A 17,184-nucleotide genomic window follows, 5' to 3' on the forward strand; every position below is an offset into this window, starting at 1 on the left:
AAATTTTTTAACACACAAGACTTACAGTTACTGTAACAGCAATATGTGGTAGGATGGTTATGTAACAGACAATGAACTTTTAAAATGATACAACAGACAATAAACCATAGTACATGATAAATAACAAATCTGATAAACAATAATATAATAATAATAAATTAATTAATAATAAACTAAAGATAACAAATGAAACAAATTTTTGTACGTACAATATTTAATAAAAACACCTTACTTTTAATAAATACTAATCTTTTTTAATTAACTACAGTATCTTGCAGGGGTTTTACATATTTTACAACTTTCAATTTACTATAAGTTTTTTTTTATCAAAAATAACACTTTGGTCACTATATGATAAAAATTTCTTATACATTTTTGGGCCAGATAACAAAATTGATGTCTACTAGTCTTTTTTGTGAGAAATGGAACTTCTAATGCTACATTCTGATTTAACCTAGTTACTCTATTACTTTGTTTAATTTTGAAGTGGCTAAAATTCTTGGATAAATAAAATTACTGAATGTTGGTAAAACTGACTAAAAGTTAGGATGTTAATGTGAGTAAAAAGGAACCTCATTCTCTCCATTTAAAAAAATATTAATCATTGTTCTAAGAGCATGTCTTTAAATTCATAACTAGGAGTTTGAGCAAAATGAATTTTTAATGTTACATTTTACAATGCTGTGAACTTTCTTCTCTCGCCTGTTTAGAGTAAATCATTAGTAATAGTGAAATGACTATGTATTTTTTGGTTCATTACCTTAAAAATTATGTAATAGAGCTCTGCTCAAACTTGCCAGATTAACCTTGATATAATTAGATAAACATTATATTTTGAATACAATAATTTGCAGTAATATTCTAAGTACACTTTTTTTACCTAAATATTAATGCTTTTAGTGCCAATGCATAAAAAATACATGTAAGGATTGATTGCCATGGTTAAAAATATTGGATATTGGCAATTTAGGTATCGATTATGCAAAAATAAAAATATTGATAGCGTTGTTTTGGATTCACAATTAAGTAATCTTACCAATAATTACTTTGCATAGTTTACAAGTCAATCTAGATATTATAGCTGTATTTGAATTTTAAAGTTGTCGGTTTTGTATCAATCTGTCAGCTGGTTGTCACATTAATACCACAACGAAATCTATCCTCTTCATCTGGTGTAAGATATTTAGAAAAAAAGTACTTAAGACTTTGTGTGTCAATGGACTGCCACTAAAAAATTTAAAAGTTGTCATACCCTAGTACACCTTGAAGTTCAGAGAGGAGAAAATTAACACAGGTGTTGTGTGCACATAGGTTAAGAGCACAGCCACACATCACACCCACACACAGGGGCGCACTGATGGGGGGGAGGGGCGAACGGGACCTGTCCCCTACAAGAGCATTTGGTTTTTAAATAATCTATCGCCTAATAGTCTATTTTCAAAAAAAATCAAATTTATGTTGGAACTTGGAAATCAATCATAATCTAAAATATATAAATTCAAACTTTATACCTTTATAAAACACACTAAATACATGAATTTCACCATTACGAAGCAACTACTAAAGTGAGGTTAGTTCTCATTATTTCCTGTAGCTTCAACCTATAGGCCTATCTTGTACTTTCAGTGACCGAGTATGAAAGTCTTCACACTGATTTAGAATCATATGTTACATAATACTTCTACAATGGTGCAGGTACATGTTCCAGTTACTGTTACTGCTAAATGAGATGAGTCCGAGTAATTTAAACCAAGAACAGCAGTAAACATATAAAGTATCTACATCGTTAAAGTACCTGAAACAGTAACCTATACCGGGTACTTTTAGTTTGCAGACAAACACGTATTTGGTACAAAGAATTTATTACAGTAATCCCGATGTGATCAGTAGTCACAGTGGTGAGTGAGTTACCGAACTCTGAGCAGTTCTGTACTACGTTAGTTTCTTGTTATCTGTTGTCATTATGAGGCAACACTGCCTCAGGCAATATGGTGATTTGCGTGTTAAAACAAGCAGTTGCCGGTTACAGTAAATTAAAAATCCTGCTCAATGGAGTCTGTGTTAAAAATTAAATGTTCTAAATAGTGTTTTACAAAACTACAGGCTCAGGAGCTACATAACGTGGTGATCAATACCAAATTCTTTGGAGCACCCGGTCAAGAATAAAAGTTAAGATAGTAATTTAACAACAATTTTATTTTCATGCTATAATGACATACTAAAATGACCTACTCAATCACAGTACACTTGTATCTATTTTGTATTAATATTTGGTCGTAATCGGATCACAAGTTATGAATTTTAAAAATTGCAGTTTAGTTTAAAAGTGCCGAAAATTGGTATTGTTTGTTGTTATTGATGTAAAAACTTTAAGTAATAGTAAACAGTTATATAGGTTAAAACATTAATAAATAAGCTAACTTTTAATATAACTCCTGTTATTGTAGCTTTATTATTTAGCACAGATACCTATACATTTTGATCCAAGAGTAGACATAAAGATTTATCTTTGGTCCTGATTTGATATTTAAACTTAACTGTATTGCTAATTATGATTAAATTTTATTTTAGTTAAGTACATTTCATGTAAACTGTGTTTGTTGCAGAATATTTTAATTATCCATCCTAGATTGGTGGTAGAGTGATTTTACTGAAAACGTTATACACTCTGACCTATGAACTGCCCCCCTTTTATTAGTTCAGAAGTACTGTATAATAACCATTTTAGGAAATAATATTTAAAAAAATTACTGGGGGAGGGCTTTGGGGCCCCCCTACTAATACGGAGGGTTTCCCATACCCTCTATTCCCCGGTGCTCCAAACACCCTTCAGAGAAGACTTCTGGACGCGCCACTGCACACAAGTGATAGTGGATCACTGATTTCAATTCTGAAAATGTAGAGTTATATATATATTGTAACATTTAATGATGGCAAGTCTACGTAATCCTATTACCCTTTCCATCCAACCATTGGCAATAACAAACTTTAACAAAGGATATGGTAATGTTGTACCAATCTTTTCTCTTGTGTATCATAAGTCACATTCAAAAATTAAAACAATGAGCCCAACTTTTTTAAGAGTTAAAGTTTAATAATATAAACTCCAGATTGAGAAAATATGTGTATCTAAGAACAAAATGAAAAGGAAATAATAATATATGTTACAAAATAGTAGGTTTACAGTTACAACTTTTCTATGAAAAGGATAAACTTTAGCTAGGACTGTTGTATAGGGGTGTATGTGAAATCCTGGCTCTTCCAGTATAAATATTGCAAACTTTGCTTTTTACTATAAGGTTTAAGCTTTTAAAACATTTCAAGTGATAATCACTAACTACTTCATGATCCTAATCCACAGGTAAAATGGAAGGTTTACATGCACTATTTGAAATCTTCAGGACAATTGCTGTTTCTACTCTCAGTGGGCTTACAAACTTTGTCGCAAGCACTGTGCAACTGTATTAACGTATGGCTTTCGTTCTGGACCAGTGATGAGACGGCTGTCGTGGATGGGGTTCAGGTCTTAGAAAAACGTAACTTTTACCTGGAAATATACGCTTTACTTGGTTTCAGCCACAGTGAGTCTTAGCAATTAGTAACATTTCCTTACTATATCACTTAAGTTAATCTTTCATATCATTTTAAATTATATATCAATTTTTTTTTAATTCTGTTACATTTATTTAGATGCTATGAAATAGTTAAAATATGTGAAATAGGTGATCATTATGTAAATAAACATCCAAATTATCTACTTAGGTGTTCATAAAAAGTAAAATAGTCCATAAACAAAATTAATATTCAATACAAATATCTCTTAACATGTTCATTGCTGAAAACACCAATCAGAGTTTGACATTGGCATTGTGGCTGTGGCAGACACCATTTGGCATTCCTTACAGGAAATTATCTGCCATTGTGTTTTACCATTATCACTTGGTCTGGATCCATAGCAGACCTTAATCAGTCTCAAAAAAGTCTTGGAGTACTAGGCTCTACATGTCACATTCATACATGTATTGGACACAAAAGGTTTGTATCCACATCCTCTACCAACCCTGAAAAATGTACACATTTTTATTGACATCACTCTGTATATGACACTATTGCTAATGCTGAAGAAGTGTCTATGTCTTCTGGTGCCGGCATAATTTCTGCATGAGTCACTGAAAAGATATAATATTGCCTGAATTCAAAAATATTTAGCCCCTCTATTTCACAAGGAGATGTTCAAAACACCAAGCTTCAAACAGTGTTAATTATTCAAAACTTGTTTTTCTCAATTTATGTCATGATAGAAGTTTCTACTTATTATGAAATATTGACATTATACCTTTCATTTTAAGTATAAAGCTCATTTAACTGATTGCTATATAATTGACATTACCCACATATTGTGATCAGTGATGAAATTTACAAATACAAAAAATGGTGTTAATATTACCATTATAAAAATATATGAAAGTACATTAATTAATTCTAAGCAAAATTAAAACATAAATAAAAACTAACATCCACAATTCTCTGCTGAAACACATAATTTTCAGCAGGAAACGTGTTATTTGACAACTGTACAATATTACAAGTTATATCAAAATAAACCTAAACCTCATACTGAATTATTTCTGTTATGAAATATTTCTCTACTAAGTACAATGCAGAAAATAGCATATAACCTTTTACATTTATCATCATTATTTGATTGTTCATACTTTAAGGTTATTACAATAGTACTTTCTTCAATAAAAGATTATTGTTTTGCAATATGTTATCAAATCCTAGAATGGCAAGTGTTCATTGACATTTACATAACAAAATCAGTTAATAGAATTATATAAAAACTGTATACTGTAATGAAACTGCATTAATGGACTTATATTATTCCAATACATCCCTAGATATCATATATACTGTTAACACTAGTTGTATATCAATATCACCCTAACTATTATTTATACTGTTAACACTACCTACTGAGTGTCATAGTTTGTAGTATTATGAGTCACACCATACACCACTCAGTAGTGTATATGTTGTATGTCAATACTATCATATACAATGAGCTACCGCGCTGTGCAGTATTACAAGTTATACTACACGCTATGAATATAACCTTTGATAAGGAGATTTAAATGTCTGGTATATTTCATCCTTCAGTTTTAACGTAAAAAATGAATAGTGTGTGACTACTAATAAAATGTTAGAAGTAGTGGTAGCTGGCAATTAAGCTTTAAGTAAAGATACACTGTTACAGTGTTTGCAATGGTGAGCAGGGCGTTTAGTATGGCGTATTGCTCCGTCCAGGCATCTCGTCATCTCCACCTATCAATGTTGTCTAATATTCTTCGATCTCCCATGAGCTTCTTTGACACTACACCAATTGGAAGACTTATTAATCGCTTTGGAAAAGATATGGATTTTGTTGACAATGCCTTTCCAATTTTAGTCACCTATACAATGTATGGTTGGCTAAATGTAAGTAAAATTCTAATTTAGTTAAGTTCCTGAACAATATTTTTCAGAAGAGCACTAAAAAAGGTGTCTTTAAAGCATTGCTGGTTACATAAAGTTCATAATGGCATTTTTAATTGTGAGAAAAGTATTTAGTTTGACTTTTCTTTTACGGAGCAAAACTTAAGCTATTTTCAGTTTAGCTTTCAATAAAAGTAGTAGCTTATCCATGGCACAATTTGGTATTCTTTGTTTAGAAGTTCACAAGATTAGTGGAGGTAAAACAGGTGCTAATCTGAATATTTTTTATTATCATTGAGCAACTTTTAATTTAACTTCTTAAAAATTGCTCTGATTCAATTTTGTATCTTTTTGGAAATTTAATTATTGTTAATATTATTTTTGAGGGTGACAGGGTCAATATTTGCTAAACAGTTAGATTATTTTCATTTCAACCTGCATAATATAGAGAAACCATGTAAGGAATGAGGGGTTTTTACAGAAAAACTATTTACAAACAATAAAATATGTTACATTTCCAATTAAAAATTATAGAAATTACATTTTAAAAATTCAATAAGAAATAACAATAATATAAACAAATGGTGAGAACTATAATGATTATAAACCAATTTTTTCCCATTAGGGAGAATTTATTAATAAACTATTTATCTTTGATTCAATTCAAATAACTTTCATTGGTTCTAGACTTATTCTACAAATACTATTTGTAAAATATACTTATCTCTTGCGTTGCAATAGTAAAGTTTTAATACTCAGAAAATGACTGAATTTATTCTATTTATCAATCAATAAGTAGCCTGTTATTGAATTGTTTACCCAAGTAAGGCGATTATTTAGAAAAAAAGAAGCAATCCACTTTTCTTATATTTTTTGAAGTAATTCTCACCTATGCAAAACATTTTGACTGTTAATACTGAGTAAAAGTAACTCTTTATTATAATTATAATTTGTAAATCTTTAACTGATTTTATTGTTGACTGTCAATGATATTGATGACTGTTCAGGATTGGTAATGATTAATTATTGCCAATATTATAGCAAAATATTAATATTTATAACAATGCTAAGCCCACAGATAAGTAATTTTACAGGGTTACAAATAAAGATAACAGATATAATCTAAAAATTCAATATCAAATGTACATCAGATTTTGACAGCAATCTAGTGGCAATATAGGATTTTTTGTGAAACAGATAATCCACATAATACATTCTTCTTGTATATGAAACAATACTTTTTTTAAAGAAAAATCAAAAAAAAGGAAGTCAATATTTAAAACGGAGGTTAGAAATAAATAAATAAATTTATTAACCTTTAATCTACTCTCATTCATTATATGATTTAGTTCTATTGGACCCGTGTAAGAGTATAATTTGTACAAATTATTAATTCTGCTAAAGGTGGTTTTAAAAATAGTCTCAACCTTTACTGGAAGGATTCAGTAAAAAAACTATTTTGTAGAGCTAAAGAAATAATTTAGAATATATAAAAATACTTCAATGGAGTTAAAACTAATTGGCATATTACCAATGCATATAAAAATAAAATCATAATAAATATGAAAAAAACTTTATAAGAATAAATTAATTAACAACAATTTGAGCTCAATGGATAATTTTTTTCTTGTTGGTTGGTATGTTTGTAATACACTACTTATAAAGTATTTTTTCTTAATGCAGTAAAATGTTTCCTTTCATATTACATCTAAATGTTCTTGCTAGTTTTATAATAACTTCAAATTAAACAAAGAAGTCTGTGTTTATATCTTTTATTGTTTCTAAATATAACTGCATGATTCCATTCTTGGGCACAATAAGAACGGATTATTAATAAAAAATTGTGAATTGAACTGAGGACATATTACAATTACTTTTAGTTAAATGCTTATTTACACATTTGTTACTCCTTTCATCCTTTTAGCTAAAGCAATACATTTAAGAAGATAAAAGGTGAAGAAGAAAATGTTACAGTTATTTTCTTAACTTTTGTAAAAAATAATTCCAACCATCTAATATCCTAAATATACCATAAATGACACCCTTCCATCTCAATGTCAAGAAACAAAACCAACCTCCATACATCACTGATTAATTTATTGACGAGCATATAATTACAAAATAATTATTAAAATAATAAGCAGAACAACATGTGCAGAATTACATCAGAGCAATTTCAAAAAGTAAGGTGACAGGTTGGTCAGTAAGTGCACAATATATCAACATGCAAGAGTTTAGACTTTCTCACAAAGTTAGAATATTAATTACAATCTTATACACACACACACATGTTCAACCCATTTTTTTGGAATATTTTTTCATAGGTTTTGTTTAAATTATTAAATGGATACATGATATCTTCTTCATTGATATAGCCGTTATAATAAATATTATAGCCTCATAATTTATAACAGAAGCATATTTTTGTCTAGTTGTTATTTTTTATCCTAGTTTAGAAGTGTTTGTAAGTAATTTGAATAATTATGTAGTTAAATGTTATTTAAAAATTGGTTTGGCTACAGGTTTTAGGGGCTCTGATAATTATAACCTGGTCTACTCCAAGCTTTGCTTATGTCATTGCTCCTGTCGGGCTGCTTTACTACTTAGTGCAGGTCAGTTAAAACGTTTGATATGAAATTCAGAGGTTTATTATGTGTTACAAATTTTGTGGGATGGCATGGTAATTTGTAATGGTTTATCGTATCAAATAAAACACTACTGTTTTTTGTCACCAGTTTACTCCTTCACCTACTCAAATAAATGTTCCATGAGGAGTCTGCTAAATGTTTGGTGTCAAAATTTCATTTGTTTACGTCTTTATACTGTAAAAGGTTTGAAATAAAGCACAATTACCCATATTTTAGTTTTTAAGCTTTTGCAGCAGGTGTTGTAACTAACATGTAATTTTCCTTGTTCACAGTGTGTTGCATATTGCTTACACTATTAAATAACTGAAATGGGCTCTCTGTTGAGCTTTAGTCATCTTAAATAAAAACAGTGTTAAACTAAAGATGGTTCCCCATAGTGAAAGTGAAATACGAGGGCTATTCAGAAAATAACAGATGTTTTGAAATAAAAAAAATTAACTAACTGAAATAGGAACATTTTATTACGTACATTTAAAATTACATTTTTAAGGCAATTTTTCAACATGATCCCTGTTTAAATTGAGACATTTATGTGTCACAAGTTTTATGATTTCAGCTTTGTAGAAATCTGTCACCTGAGATCTTAACCACTGATTAACGCCAGCCAAAGTTCAGTCTCACTACTGAATGGCTACGTTGTGAGCCAGGTCTTCATCGCTGGAAAGAGGTGGTAGTCACTTGGTCACTTGGATGATCAAGCACTTTCCAAACAAAATTATCCAAGACTTGTTGTGTACGATTGGCTGTATAGGGACATGCATTGTCGTTGAAAAACAAAATTTTTGATCTCAATTCTCCCCTACGCTTGTTTTGTATCGCTCGCCATAGCTTCTGCAATGTTTCACAATACCTCTCTGCATTGGTTGTTGATCCTCATTCAAGGGATTGAACCATAATCATACCCTTAGCATCCCAAAAAACAGTTGCCATATTTCTTTTGCTGACAGACTTTGGAGACATTTTCTTGGTTTTTTTTAAACAATGTATGTGCCATAATTCCATAGACTGCATTTTATTTTTACAATTGACATGCTTCACCCATGTTTCATCACCAGTAACGATATGATTGAGAAGTTCAATACCACGTTTGTTGTATTCATCAAAGTAAGTTAGCGATGCAGCAAGTCTTTTTATGATTTTCCGTAAGGTTTTTTGAAACCCACCTGGCACAAAAATTTGTGGTATCCAGACTTCCCTACAACAATTTTATGAAGTAACCTTTGTGAAATTTGTGGGAAATGTTCTGAGAGTTCAGTCATTGTGAAACAGCAATTTTCACAATCTTTGTCATTGATTTTCAACATCAAATCTTCAGTCACTAGACTAGGCCGACCACTACATGTATCGTCATGAAAACTGGTGCAGCCACCTTTAAAGTCAGTACATCACTGCCTTACTCTGCTTTCACTCATTATTCCATTTCCTCAAACATCACACAGTTAGCGATAGATTTCAATTGGTTTATGGTTTTTGCCAACAAAAACCTTGTTACTGAACGCACTTCACAGGTGGTGGGATTTTCAATTGCAGCACACATTTTAATTAATAACAGAGAGAAAAGTAAAAGAGATACAGACTGTGTGCGACTACAGGTCAATGCGTACTGAACACCACAATGTTTCAATACCAAGATGGGGGCTGTAGCCCCACCCACTGCCACACCATTTAAAAACGTCTCTTTCTGGATAGCCCTTGTATTTCATGAATTTAATTGTGTAAGCAATGTTTTGACATGGTGTGAATCAGATAACTTAGATTGTAGTTGTGTAATACATGTTTCCTGTGAGGTTTTTCAAACAACTCTTTTGCAATGTCCCTCTGTGAGAGGCTACCTAAGGTACATAATAGTAAAGTTTTATGCATTATGTTCATGGGAAAAGTCTTATGTGTATGAGTTCAAAATATAGAAAATTAATAAAATACCCAAATATTAATACTTTGTATTAGGAAAACAGCAGCATCATGTTTCTTTCAGTGCTAGAGAGAAGTGGCTCGTATTTTGCGCAGTATATTAGAGAGCTAATTCCAGTGGAGGATATACCAATAAGCCCATTGCTTTGGAAGCCCAAAGCAAATTAAAATACATCACAGACTGCACTTACTAAAGTACAAAGGCATGTCTGAATATACGAGGGGGTACCCAAAAGTAACTGGAATTGTATTGCTGGCAGCCGGCAGCGTTGTAGTACACATTCCTGCCACTAGGCGTGTGTCGCGCAACCCATTGCGAGCTCAGTGACCCCAGTTCCGTTGTCCTAGTGCATTCTGTTCGTTCATAGTGACTGTTTTCGCTAACCCTGTTTTGTTCTTGTTTCGTTTTTTGTCATGGCAAGTTTAAGTGAACAACGTGCAGCTGTGAAATTTTGTTTTTTACTTGGTAAAAATGCTGCAGAAACAATTTTAATGTTGAATACAGCTTACAAAGATGTTTTGTGCTATGGGGAAAACTCAGGTCTACGAGTGGTTCGCTCGATTTAAAAATGGCGACATGTCGATTGAAGACAAACCTCATTCTGGACGTCCATCAACCTCTCGAATGGAAGAAAATGTTGAGAAAATTCGTGAACTTGTGCTCACCGACCGTCGACAGACAATTGAGGAACTATCAGAGAGTAGTGGGTTAACTTGGAGCTCGGTTCAGCGAATTTTAACAGGAGATTTAGGACTGAAAAGGGTTGCTGCCAAATTTGTTCCTCGACTTCTGACTGACCACTAAAAGGCACATCGAGTTGAAAATTGCCGCCTTCTGAAAGAACATCTCGAAAATGATCCCGATTTTCTGGAAAAGGTAATTACTGGTGATGAGTCATGGTTCTATGGTTATGACCCAGAAACGAAGCAACAGTCAAGCCAATGGAAGTCGCCATCTTCACCTCGTCCAAAAAAATGTCGGCAAGTCAAATCAAACATCAAAACCATGTTGATTTGCTTTTTTGATGCTAAAGGCATTGTTCATTCTGAGTTTGTTCCTCCAGATCAGACTGTCAACCTTACATTTTATTTGGAGATTTTAAGAAGATTGCGCAACAGTGTTCGCCAGAAAAGACCCGATTTGTGGCAGACTGGAGACTGGTTCTTCCACCACGACAACGCACCGGCACACACAGCCATCTCAGTTTAGGCAGTTTTTAGCCAAAAACGGCATGGTTCCGCTGCCCCACGCACCTTACTGGCCTGACTTCGCTCCATGCGACTTTTTTTATTTCCAGATTTCAGGAGTCAAGTCTAAAAACAGCATCAGATTTCAGATGTTGCATGTAAGAGGAAGGTGAACTGGAGCTAAACTCAACATTCGCGCAACTTAGGAAGCTGAGAGCTACATATACAACCTGTGTGAGGGGCCAGAGACGTCAGTTATCATCCTTGACTCATGCAAAGCCATCCCTTAACGAAGCATGCTCTTTGAGAAAATTTTATGAGAAACCTGTCTCTTCAGTAAACACAAGTATGATATTGAAGAAGAAATCTGAAGGAGCAATTCCTGCAGGCCCAGGACAAGTATGTGTCTCATAAGTGTTAGCTTTTATTATATGAGAGATTTTACTACTATAACTACTTTTTTATATACTATATTGAGTATAAAATTTTAATTAATTAATTCTATTTACAATATTATTTACAGTACAATCTGCACTCAAAAACTTCTAAGAGGCTTGTTAGTGATGATTTTTTTAAACCATTTGATTTCTCTTTAAACACCCTTTTTAGTAATTAACTCCATAAGAATCATACATTACTCTAAATAGTCAATATTGTAATCTGTTGATACACAGAAAATATATATCACAACGTTTCGCCAACTGCAGAGGTTAGAGTCGGTTTCGCGATCTTCTGTCTACGCCCACTTCAGTGAGACTGTTTCTGGTGAGTAATGTTTTTGTGCTATTGCTTGTTTTTCTCTAAAAAAAAATGGATTCTAAATTTTTTTTTCTGACTAAATTGAAAATGATAGTAAACAAAAGTGCCCATGAAAAGTGATTATACATTTGAATTAATATATTATACATTAATAGATTAATTAATATATCAATCAATCAATCAATAAATACTTAATTCAAGTAAAAATGCACACTGTACATTGAATAGGGTCAAAATAACATTAATTAGTTTAACATAATTTATGCTTAGTAATTAACAGTTTACAATTAATTGTTCAAAGTATTTATAGACTACTACTATTTTAATGTATAATATACATTCATAAATTTATTAATATATTATGCTCTCAGCAATAAATTTTGGGAGAGTTTTTACTTTTACTGCATGTTCAAAGTTACTTTGTTCTAATTCACTCCTATTCCGATTTAGTTTTAACAGGTAAAGACATTGTAATGAAATGTGCTTAACTTTTATATTTAAATCTTTAAGTGCCTGGAGTCTGGAGATTGAAGAATATCCCCCATTAAACAGTGGGTACAGGAATCCACTCCAGAAAATATTGAGTAAATTACCCCCTAATAAGTACCATTATAAAACACTTAAATTTTTAATCATTTTAAACCTTATTTTGGCCATTAAAATATTATGTAAATACTGTACTATTACTTTTATAAAATAATAGAAAACCAATTCTAAACAGATAAAAGTATTTTTACACAAATATTATCAAAGCACTTTATTTTTTTGAAATATATTTTTTTATATAGAAATATAAAATGTTTTATTAGTTTAATGTCTAGAGTACTGTCTGTGCACAACCTTTGCTAGACGTAAGCCACTACTCGCCAATATAGGACACATAAAACATTTCAAATTCATTAAATTCATATGCTTGGGTTCTGAGCCTTTAATTTCCACTCTTCCACTTGTAGAAACCACAATATTAATTCTTATTATCGTTTAAACAATAATTAAAAATAAGTTGCATTTTTAATGTTTATTCGAACATTTTCTATCATTGATAATGGTCAGAATATTGCAGCTGTGTGCCAGTCACAACTGTCCTATCTCCAATATTTGAAACCATGATAGCCAATTAATGAAATGTAAAAATTGTGCACACAATCACAAAATGTACTCATTTGATTGTCCAAGTAATTTGTATAACTATGTTTCATGACAAATCAACCACTTCATAAATGTTATTGAATTTAAAACTTTGTCAACCAATTACTTAAGTAACTTCCAATTAAACATGCTTCTAGCTAAAATGTAACATTTTAGCTAGTGAAAAGCTGAATAAATAATAGATTGATCATAACATTTCTGTTACTCATCTGCTTGGATTTAGCACACTGTAGTGTTGAAGATTAAAGTGGTTTACTAGAACCAAACAAGGCAGGACAGTATAGTTCAGTCTTATTTTGTACAATGCATTTATTAAGGTCTATATATTTATAAATGAACTACAACCATAAAAATTTCCAATTTATTTTTACAGTTAATGTTCCTGCTCCATAATTAATTAGAATTAAATTATACAATATTATCTAATCATGAGAGACAAACATCATGTAGGTAGTCTGATTCTACCAAATGAACTAGCTTAATCCAAGCTATCCCAAGCATCTAACTGCCTGACTAGAGTAATCAACAGGCCTAATTCATACGTCATTATTTATTATTTTAGAAAAACATTACGGTCTGCTCTGATTTGTACTTTTTTATTAAAGAAACACTTAATGTCTGATTCATAAAGAAAACACTACAATAGCCAGAACTTGAGTGTCGGTTTCATGAAGTTTTTGTTTAAAATTATTAATATTATCATAATAATTTGTTAACTTTTAGGTGCTTCATCAATTAGAGCATACCAAGTTGAGGACCATTTTATGAAAACAATTAGAGGACAGGGTGGATGGCAATTTAATGTTCAGCTATCCCATAATGGTCGCAAACAGTAAGTCTTTTCCTACTACAAAAATACATCTCTGTGAATACAGTTTAAAAATCAGTTAATTTTTCTATTCAGTTTTGGATTGCCATGAACAAATAATTAAGAATACATTTTTATTTAGCTTAGGTCATCAGATACCAAAAAGAAAGCCATCAGGATAAGCTTACTTCATTCATTCACTGATAAGTTTATTACTTACTTATTAAATATCTTCAAACTAAGTGACAATAGTAAATATTTTGTTGCCAAAGCTTTCTGTGCAACTGTGATATTTTCCATGCAATACAGACTTGAAAGAATACCATGTTATGGCCTATCACAATGTGGGAATGGAATAGGCCTCAGAGAGGTAAGTCCATTGGACATAGCTAAGCGACAGTATGTGATGTACATATACCCTCCTTCCGTGTATGGTATAAAATAATGTAGTTGTAGTGTGTCTAAAGATCAGATAATCCAGACACACAGTTAATAAATCAGATAAGATAAATTGCTAGAAAAGATATTGGCAATGGGTTAGTTGGGGTTAGGTCTTGGAGGACAGATGGAATGATAATGAATGTGTGTATGAATGAGTTATTCCTATTAAACTTTTAAAGAGACCTTTATTATATAAATTTGTTTTTTCCAAATACTGTAGTAGTTTTTCTTGATTTAAGAAGTGGTATTTTTATATTACAGTTAATTATAAGACAGGGCCTTATGGCCCTAAACTCGGCCTTTTGTACAAAAGTTAAATAAAGTAATTTGTTATCATCATTGTAATCGGACACCATACCATTGTCCCATAAAATGTCTAGACAATTAGTTAAGCATGAAAAATATTTCACAACCTGATTATATACAGCATGTTTTGTTAAATGTTATAATGGATGATTTAGAAGCATACAAAGATTTTGAACAATCTCCTCTCAGCTGCTGGGGTGTGTGCACCATTTGTAGTGCATTGTAGTGTATATAGTGTTGTGGTTTATGCTCCTCCTGGTTGATGTTGTACTTTTTGTTATTTTGGACATTTGCCATTGGTTTTAATTTACAAAAGTAGAACACTATGTTGAGAGCATTGGATCTCTTATTCAGTGATAAAAAATAAATCACAAGGTATAAGGTTAAGTATACACACAATTAAAAACAATCAATGAATGGTGTATGGTGATGAACTTACCACATTAACAAACTAGACAACAGAATAACTTTTGTAACTAGGGGCGCACCAATAGGGGGAGGATGAGGAACAGAACCTGTCTTCCTACCAGGAGCATTTTATTTAAAAATAATTGATCACCTGATTTACATTTACAACATTTATGTTGGAGCTTTGAATTCAAGGGATAATCAAAGGATCTCCCAAACCCCTCCCCCCTCCATATTCCCGACTCCCCGGTGTTCCGGACACCCCATCCAGAGAAGATTTCTGGGTTTGCCATTGTTTGTAACTAAAATAAAATATTAAAAAAACCACGTAACCTGACACAGAATAGTGCACTTTTTAGGTACTGATTATTGAGGTTTGTTAAATTTAATTACATATCTTGTTATATCTAAAAATTATTGCAATTAATTGTCGTACTCTGGCCAAAACCAGAAATCAGACAAGAAAAACAAATCAATAAATTAATTATGAAATGTCTGGTTTTTCAGGTGGCTTGGTGTCCGACTGGAAGCAGTAGGAAATATATTAATATTTTTTGCTGCTTTATTTGCAGTTTTGAAAAGGGACACTTTGGATTCTGGGATTATTGGTCTCTCCATCAGTTATGCTTTACAGGTTAATACAAAAAAAATTATTAGTTTAAATTGATTTAATGTTCTCATACAAAATAAGTCAATAAACCCAACCACACAACACAACTTAAATCCTAACAAATTCATAAAATAGCCTATACATAGTAGTATACAACTGTAAAGTAATGATAAAAAATTAATTATGATTTTAAAAAGAAATTACTTTTTGAGGATATTACCCTTAATTAGTATGGAATTAAGTTGTCAAAAATATTGATAAATATTTTTATTAAATGTTTATGATTTATATCCTTTTTTGATATTTAAAACAACAAGTAAAGACTGTTTCTCTAAAAGATTTTGATCAAAAGTAATGTGACTGAATTTGAATTCTGAGTGAAATGGAATACAAGAGGCCTTATTGAAATTCTTATATTATGTGAAATTCAATATACATATATAATTTCAGAGTACTTCCACACAACTCTATAACTATTTATAATGTTATGGGTTATATTTATATTTTTAACCTAGTAAGTCATAATAAGTATTTTTCCAAGTTATGGTTTGGGCACTTAAAATTGAAATAAACTTTATTTTCAGATAGGGAAACTTTTAAGGAATAAAACAACACATTATATAAAATTACAAGATATTGTTATCATGTCACTAATTTATCTGCATTAACATAGATAGGTTCTTGCCTTCATATTAAAGGTATAGAAATAATTCAAAAGAATATTTTGATATTAACAATCTATTGTTAAGTCTATAGTTATTGTAGATACATGTTATTTGAAATTTTATACCACTAATATAAGAATGATTTTTCACCAGTTATATCTTTCTAAACATAAATTATGAAACTATTAATCTAATTCAAAAATAAATATATCTTTTTTAACTAGATTACAATTTATGTAACAAAATTTTGTTCCAATTTTTCCATTGTTTGTACTCTAATAAATGGTTAAAAATGACATAGATTATATTCTTAAAATGTCAATTTCATAAAAAGTATTAATTGAACCTGTGAAAACCCAAATGATGTGTCATACTATAATTCTATAGCCATCTGATAGTGGAACAGCAGAATATGTGGTGGAGTATGTAAATATGGATTAATATGTAAATTGAGAAAGTTTCTATCATATATTGGTTTTATGTATAATGGACCAAAGCTTTGTTCTACTATCCTATGTAACAGGATTCATTGAGAGTGCCGATGGCCAAGCGGTCTAAGACAATGGACTTTGAGTGAGTTAGAGATAGCGCAGGTTTGAGTCCTGTGTGTGACCGTTGCACTTTTTATGAATACCATTGACATTGTACTGTATCGATTCTCCCCTCTGTTTGAGGACGGGCAGAATAAGGCTTAAAAGGTGATTGGCTTTTCTCTTTAAAAAAAGGAAAAATGGGTAAGGAGGATAATCAGTATAGTGCAAGATAGAAAATACCGATATAAAATTCGCTGGCAGAATTAGTACCTTATTTTCTTAA

At 31.2% G+C, this 17,184-nt stretch overlaps 1 pseudogene; it reads left to right on the forward strand.

Moving 5' to 3' along the window:
* Nucleotides 1-17,184, forward strand: part of LOC124371895 — a 53,941-nt pseudogene that overhangs the window by 24,696 nt on the left and 12,061 nt on the right.

This window comes from Homalodisca vitripennis, unplaced genomic scaffold, assembly GCF_021130785.1.
Source record: "Homalodisca vitripennis isolate AUS2020 unplaced genomic scaffold, UT_GWSS_2.1 ScUCBcl_2232;HRSCAF=6776, whole genome shotgun sequence".
In the NCBI taxonomy this organism is placed as follows: Eukaryota; Metazoa; Arthropoda; class Insecta; order Hemiptera; family Cicadellidae; genus Homalodisca; species Homalodisca vitripennis.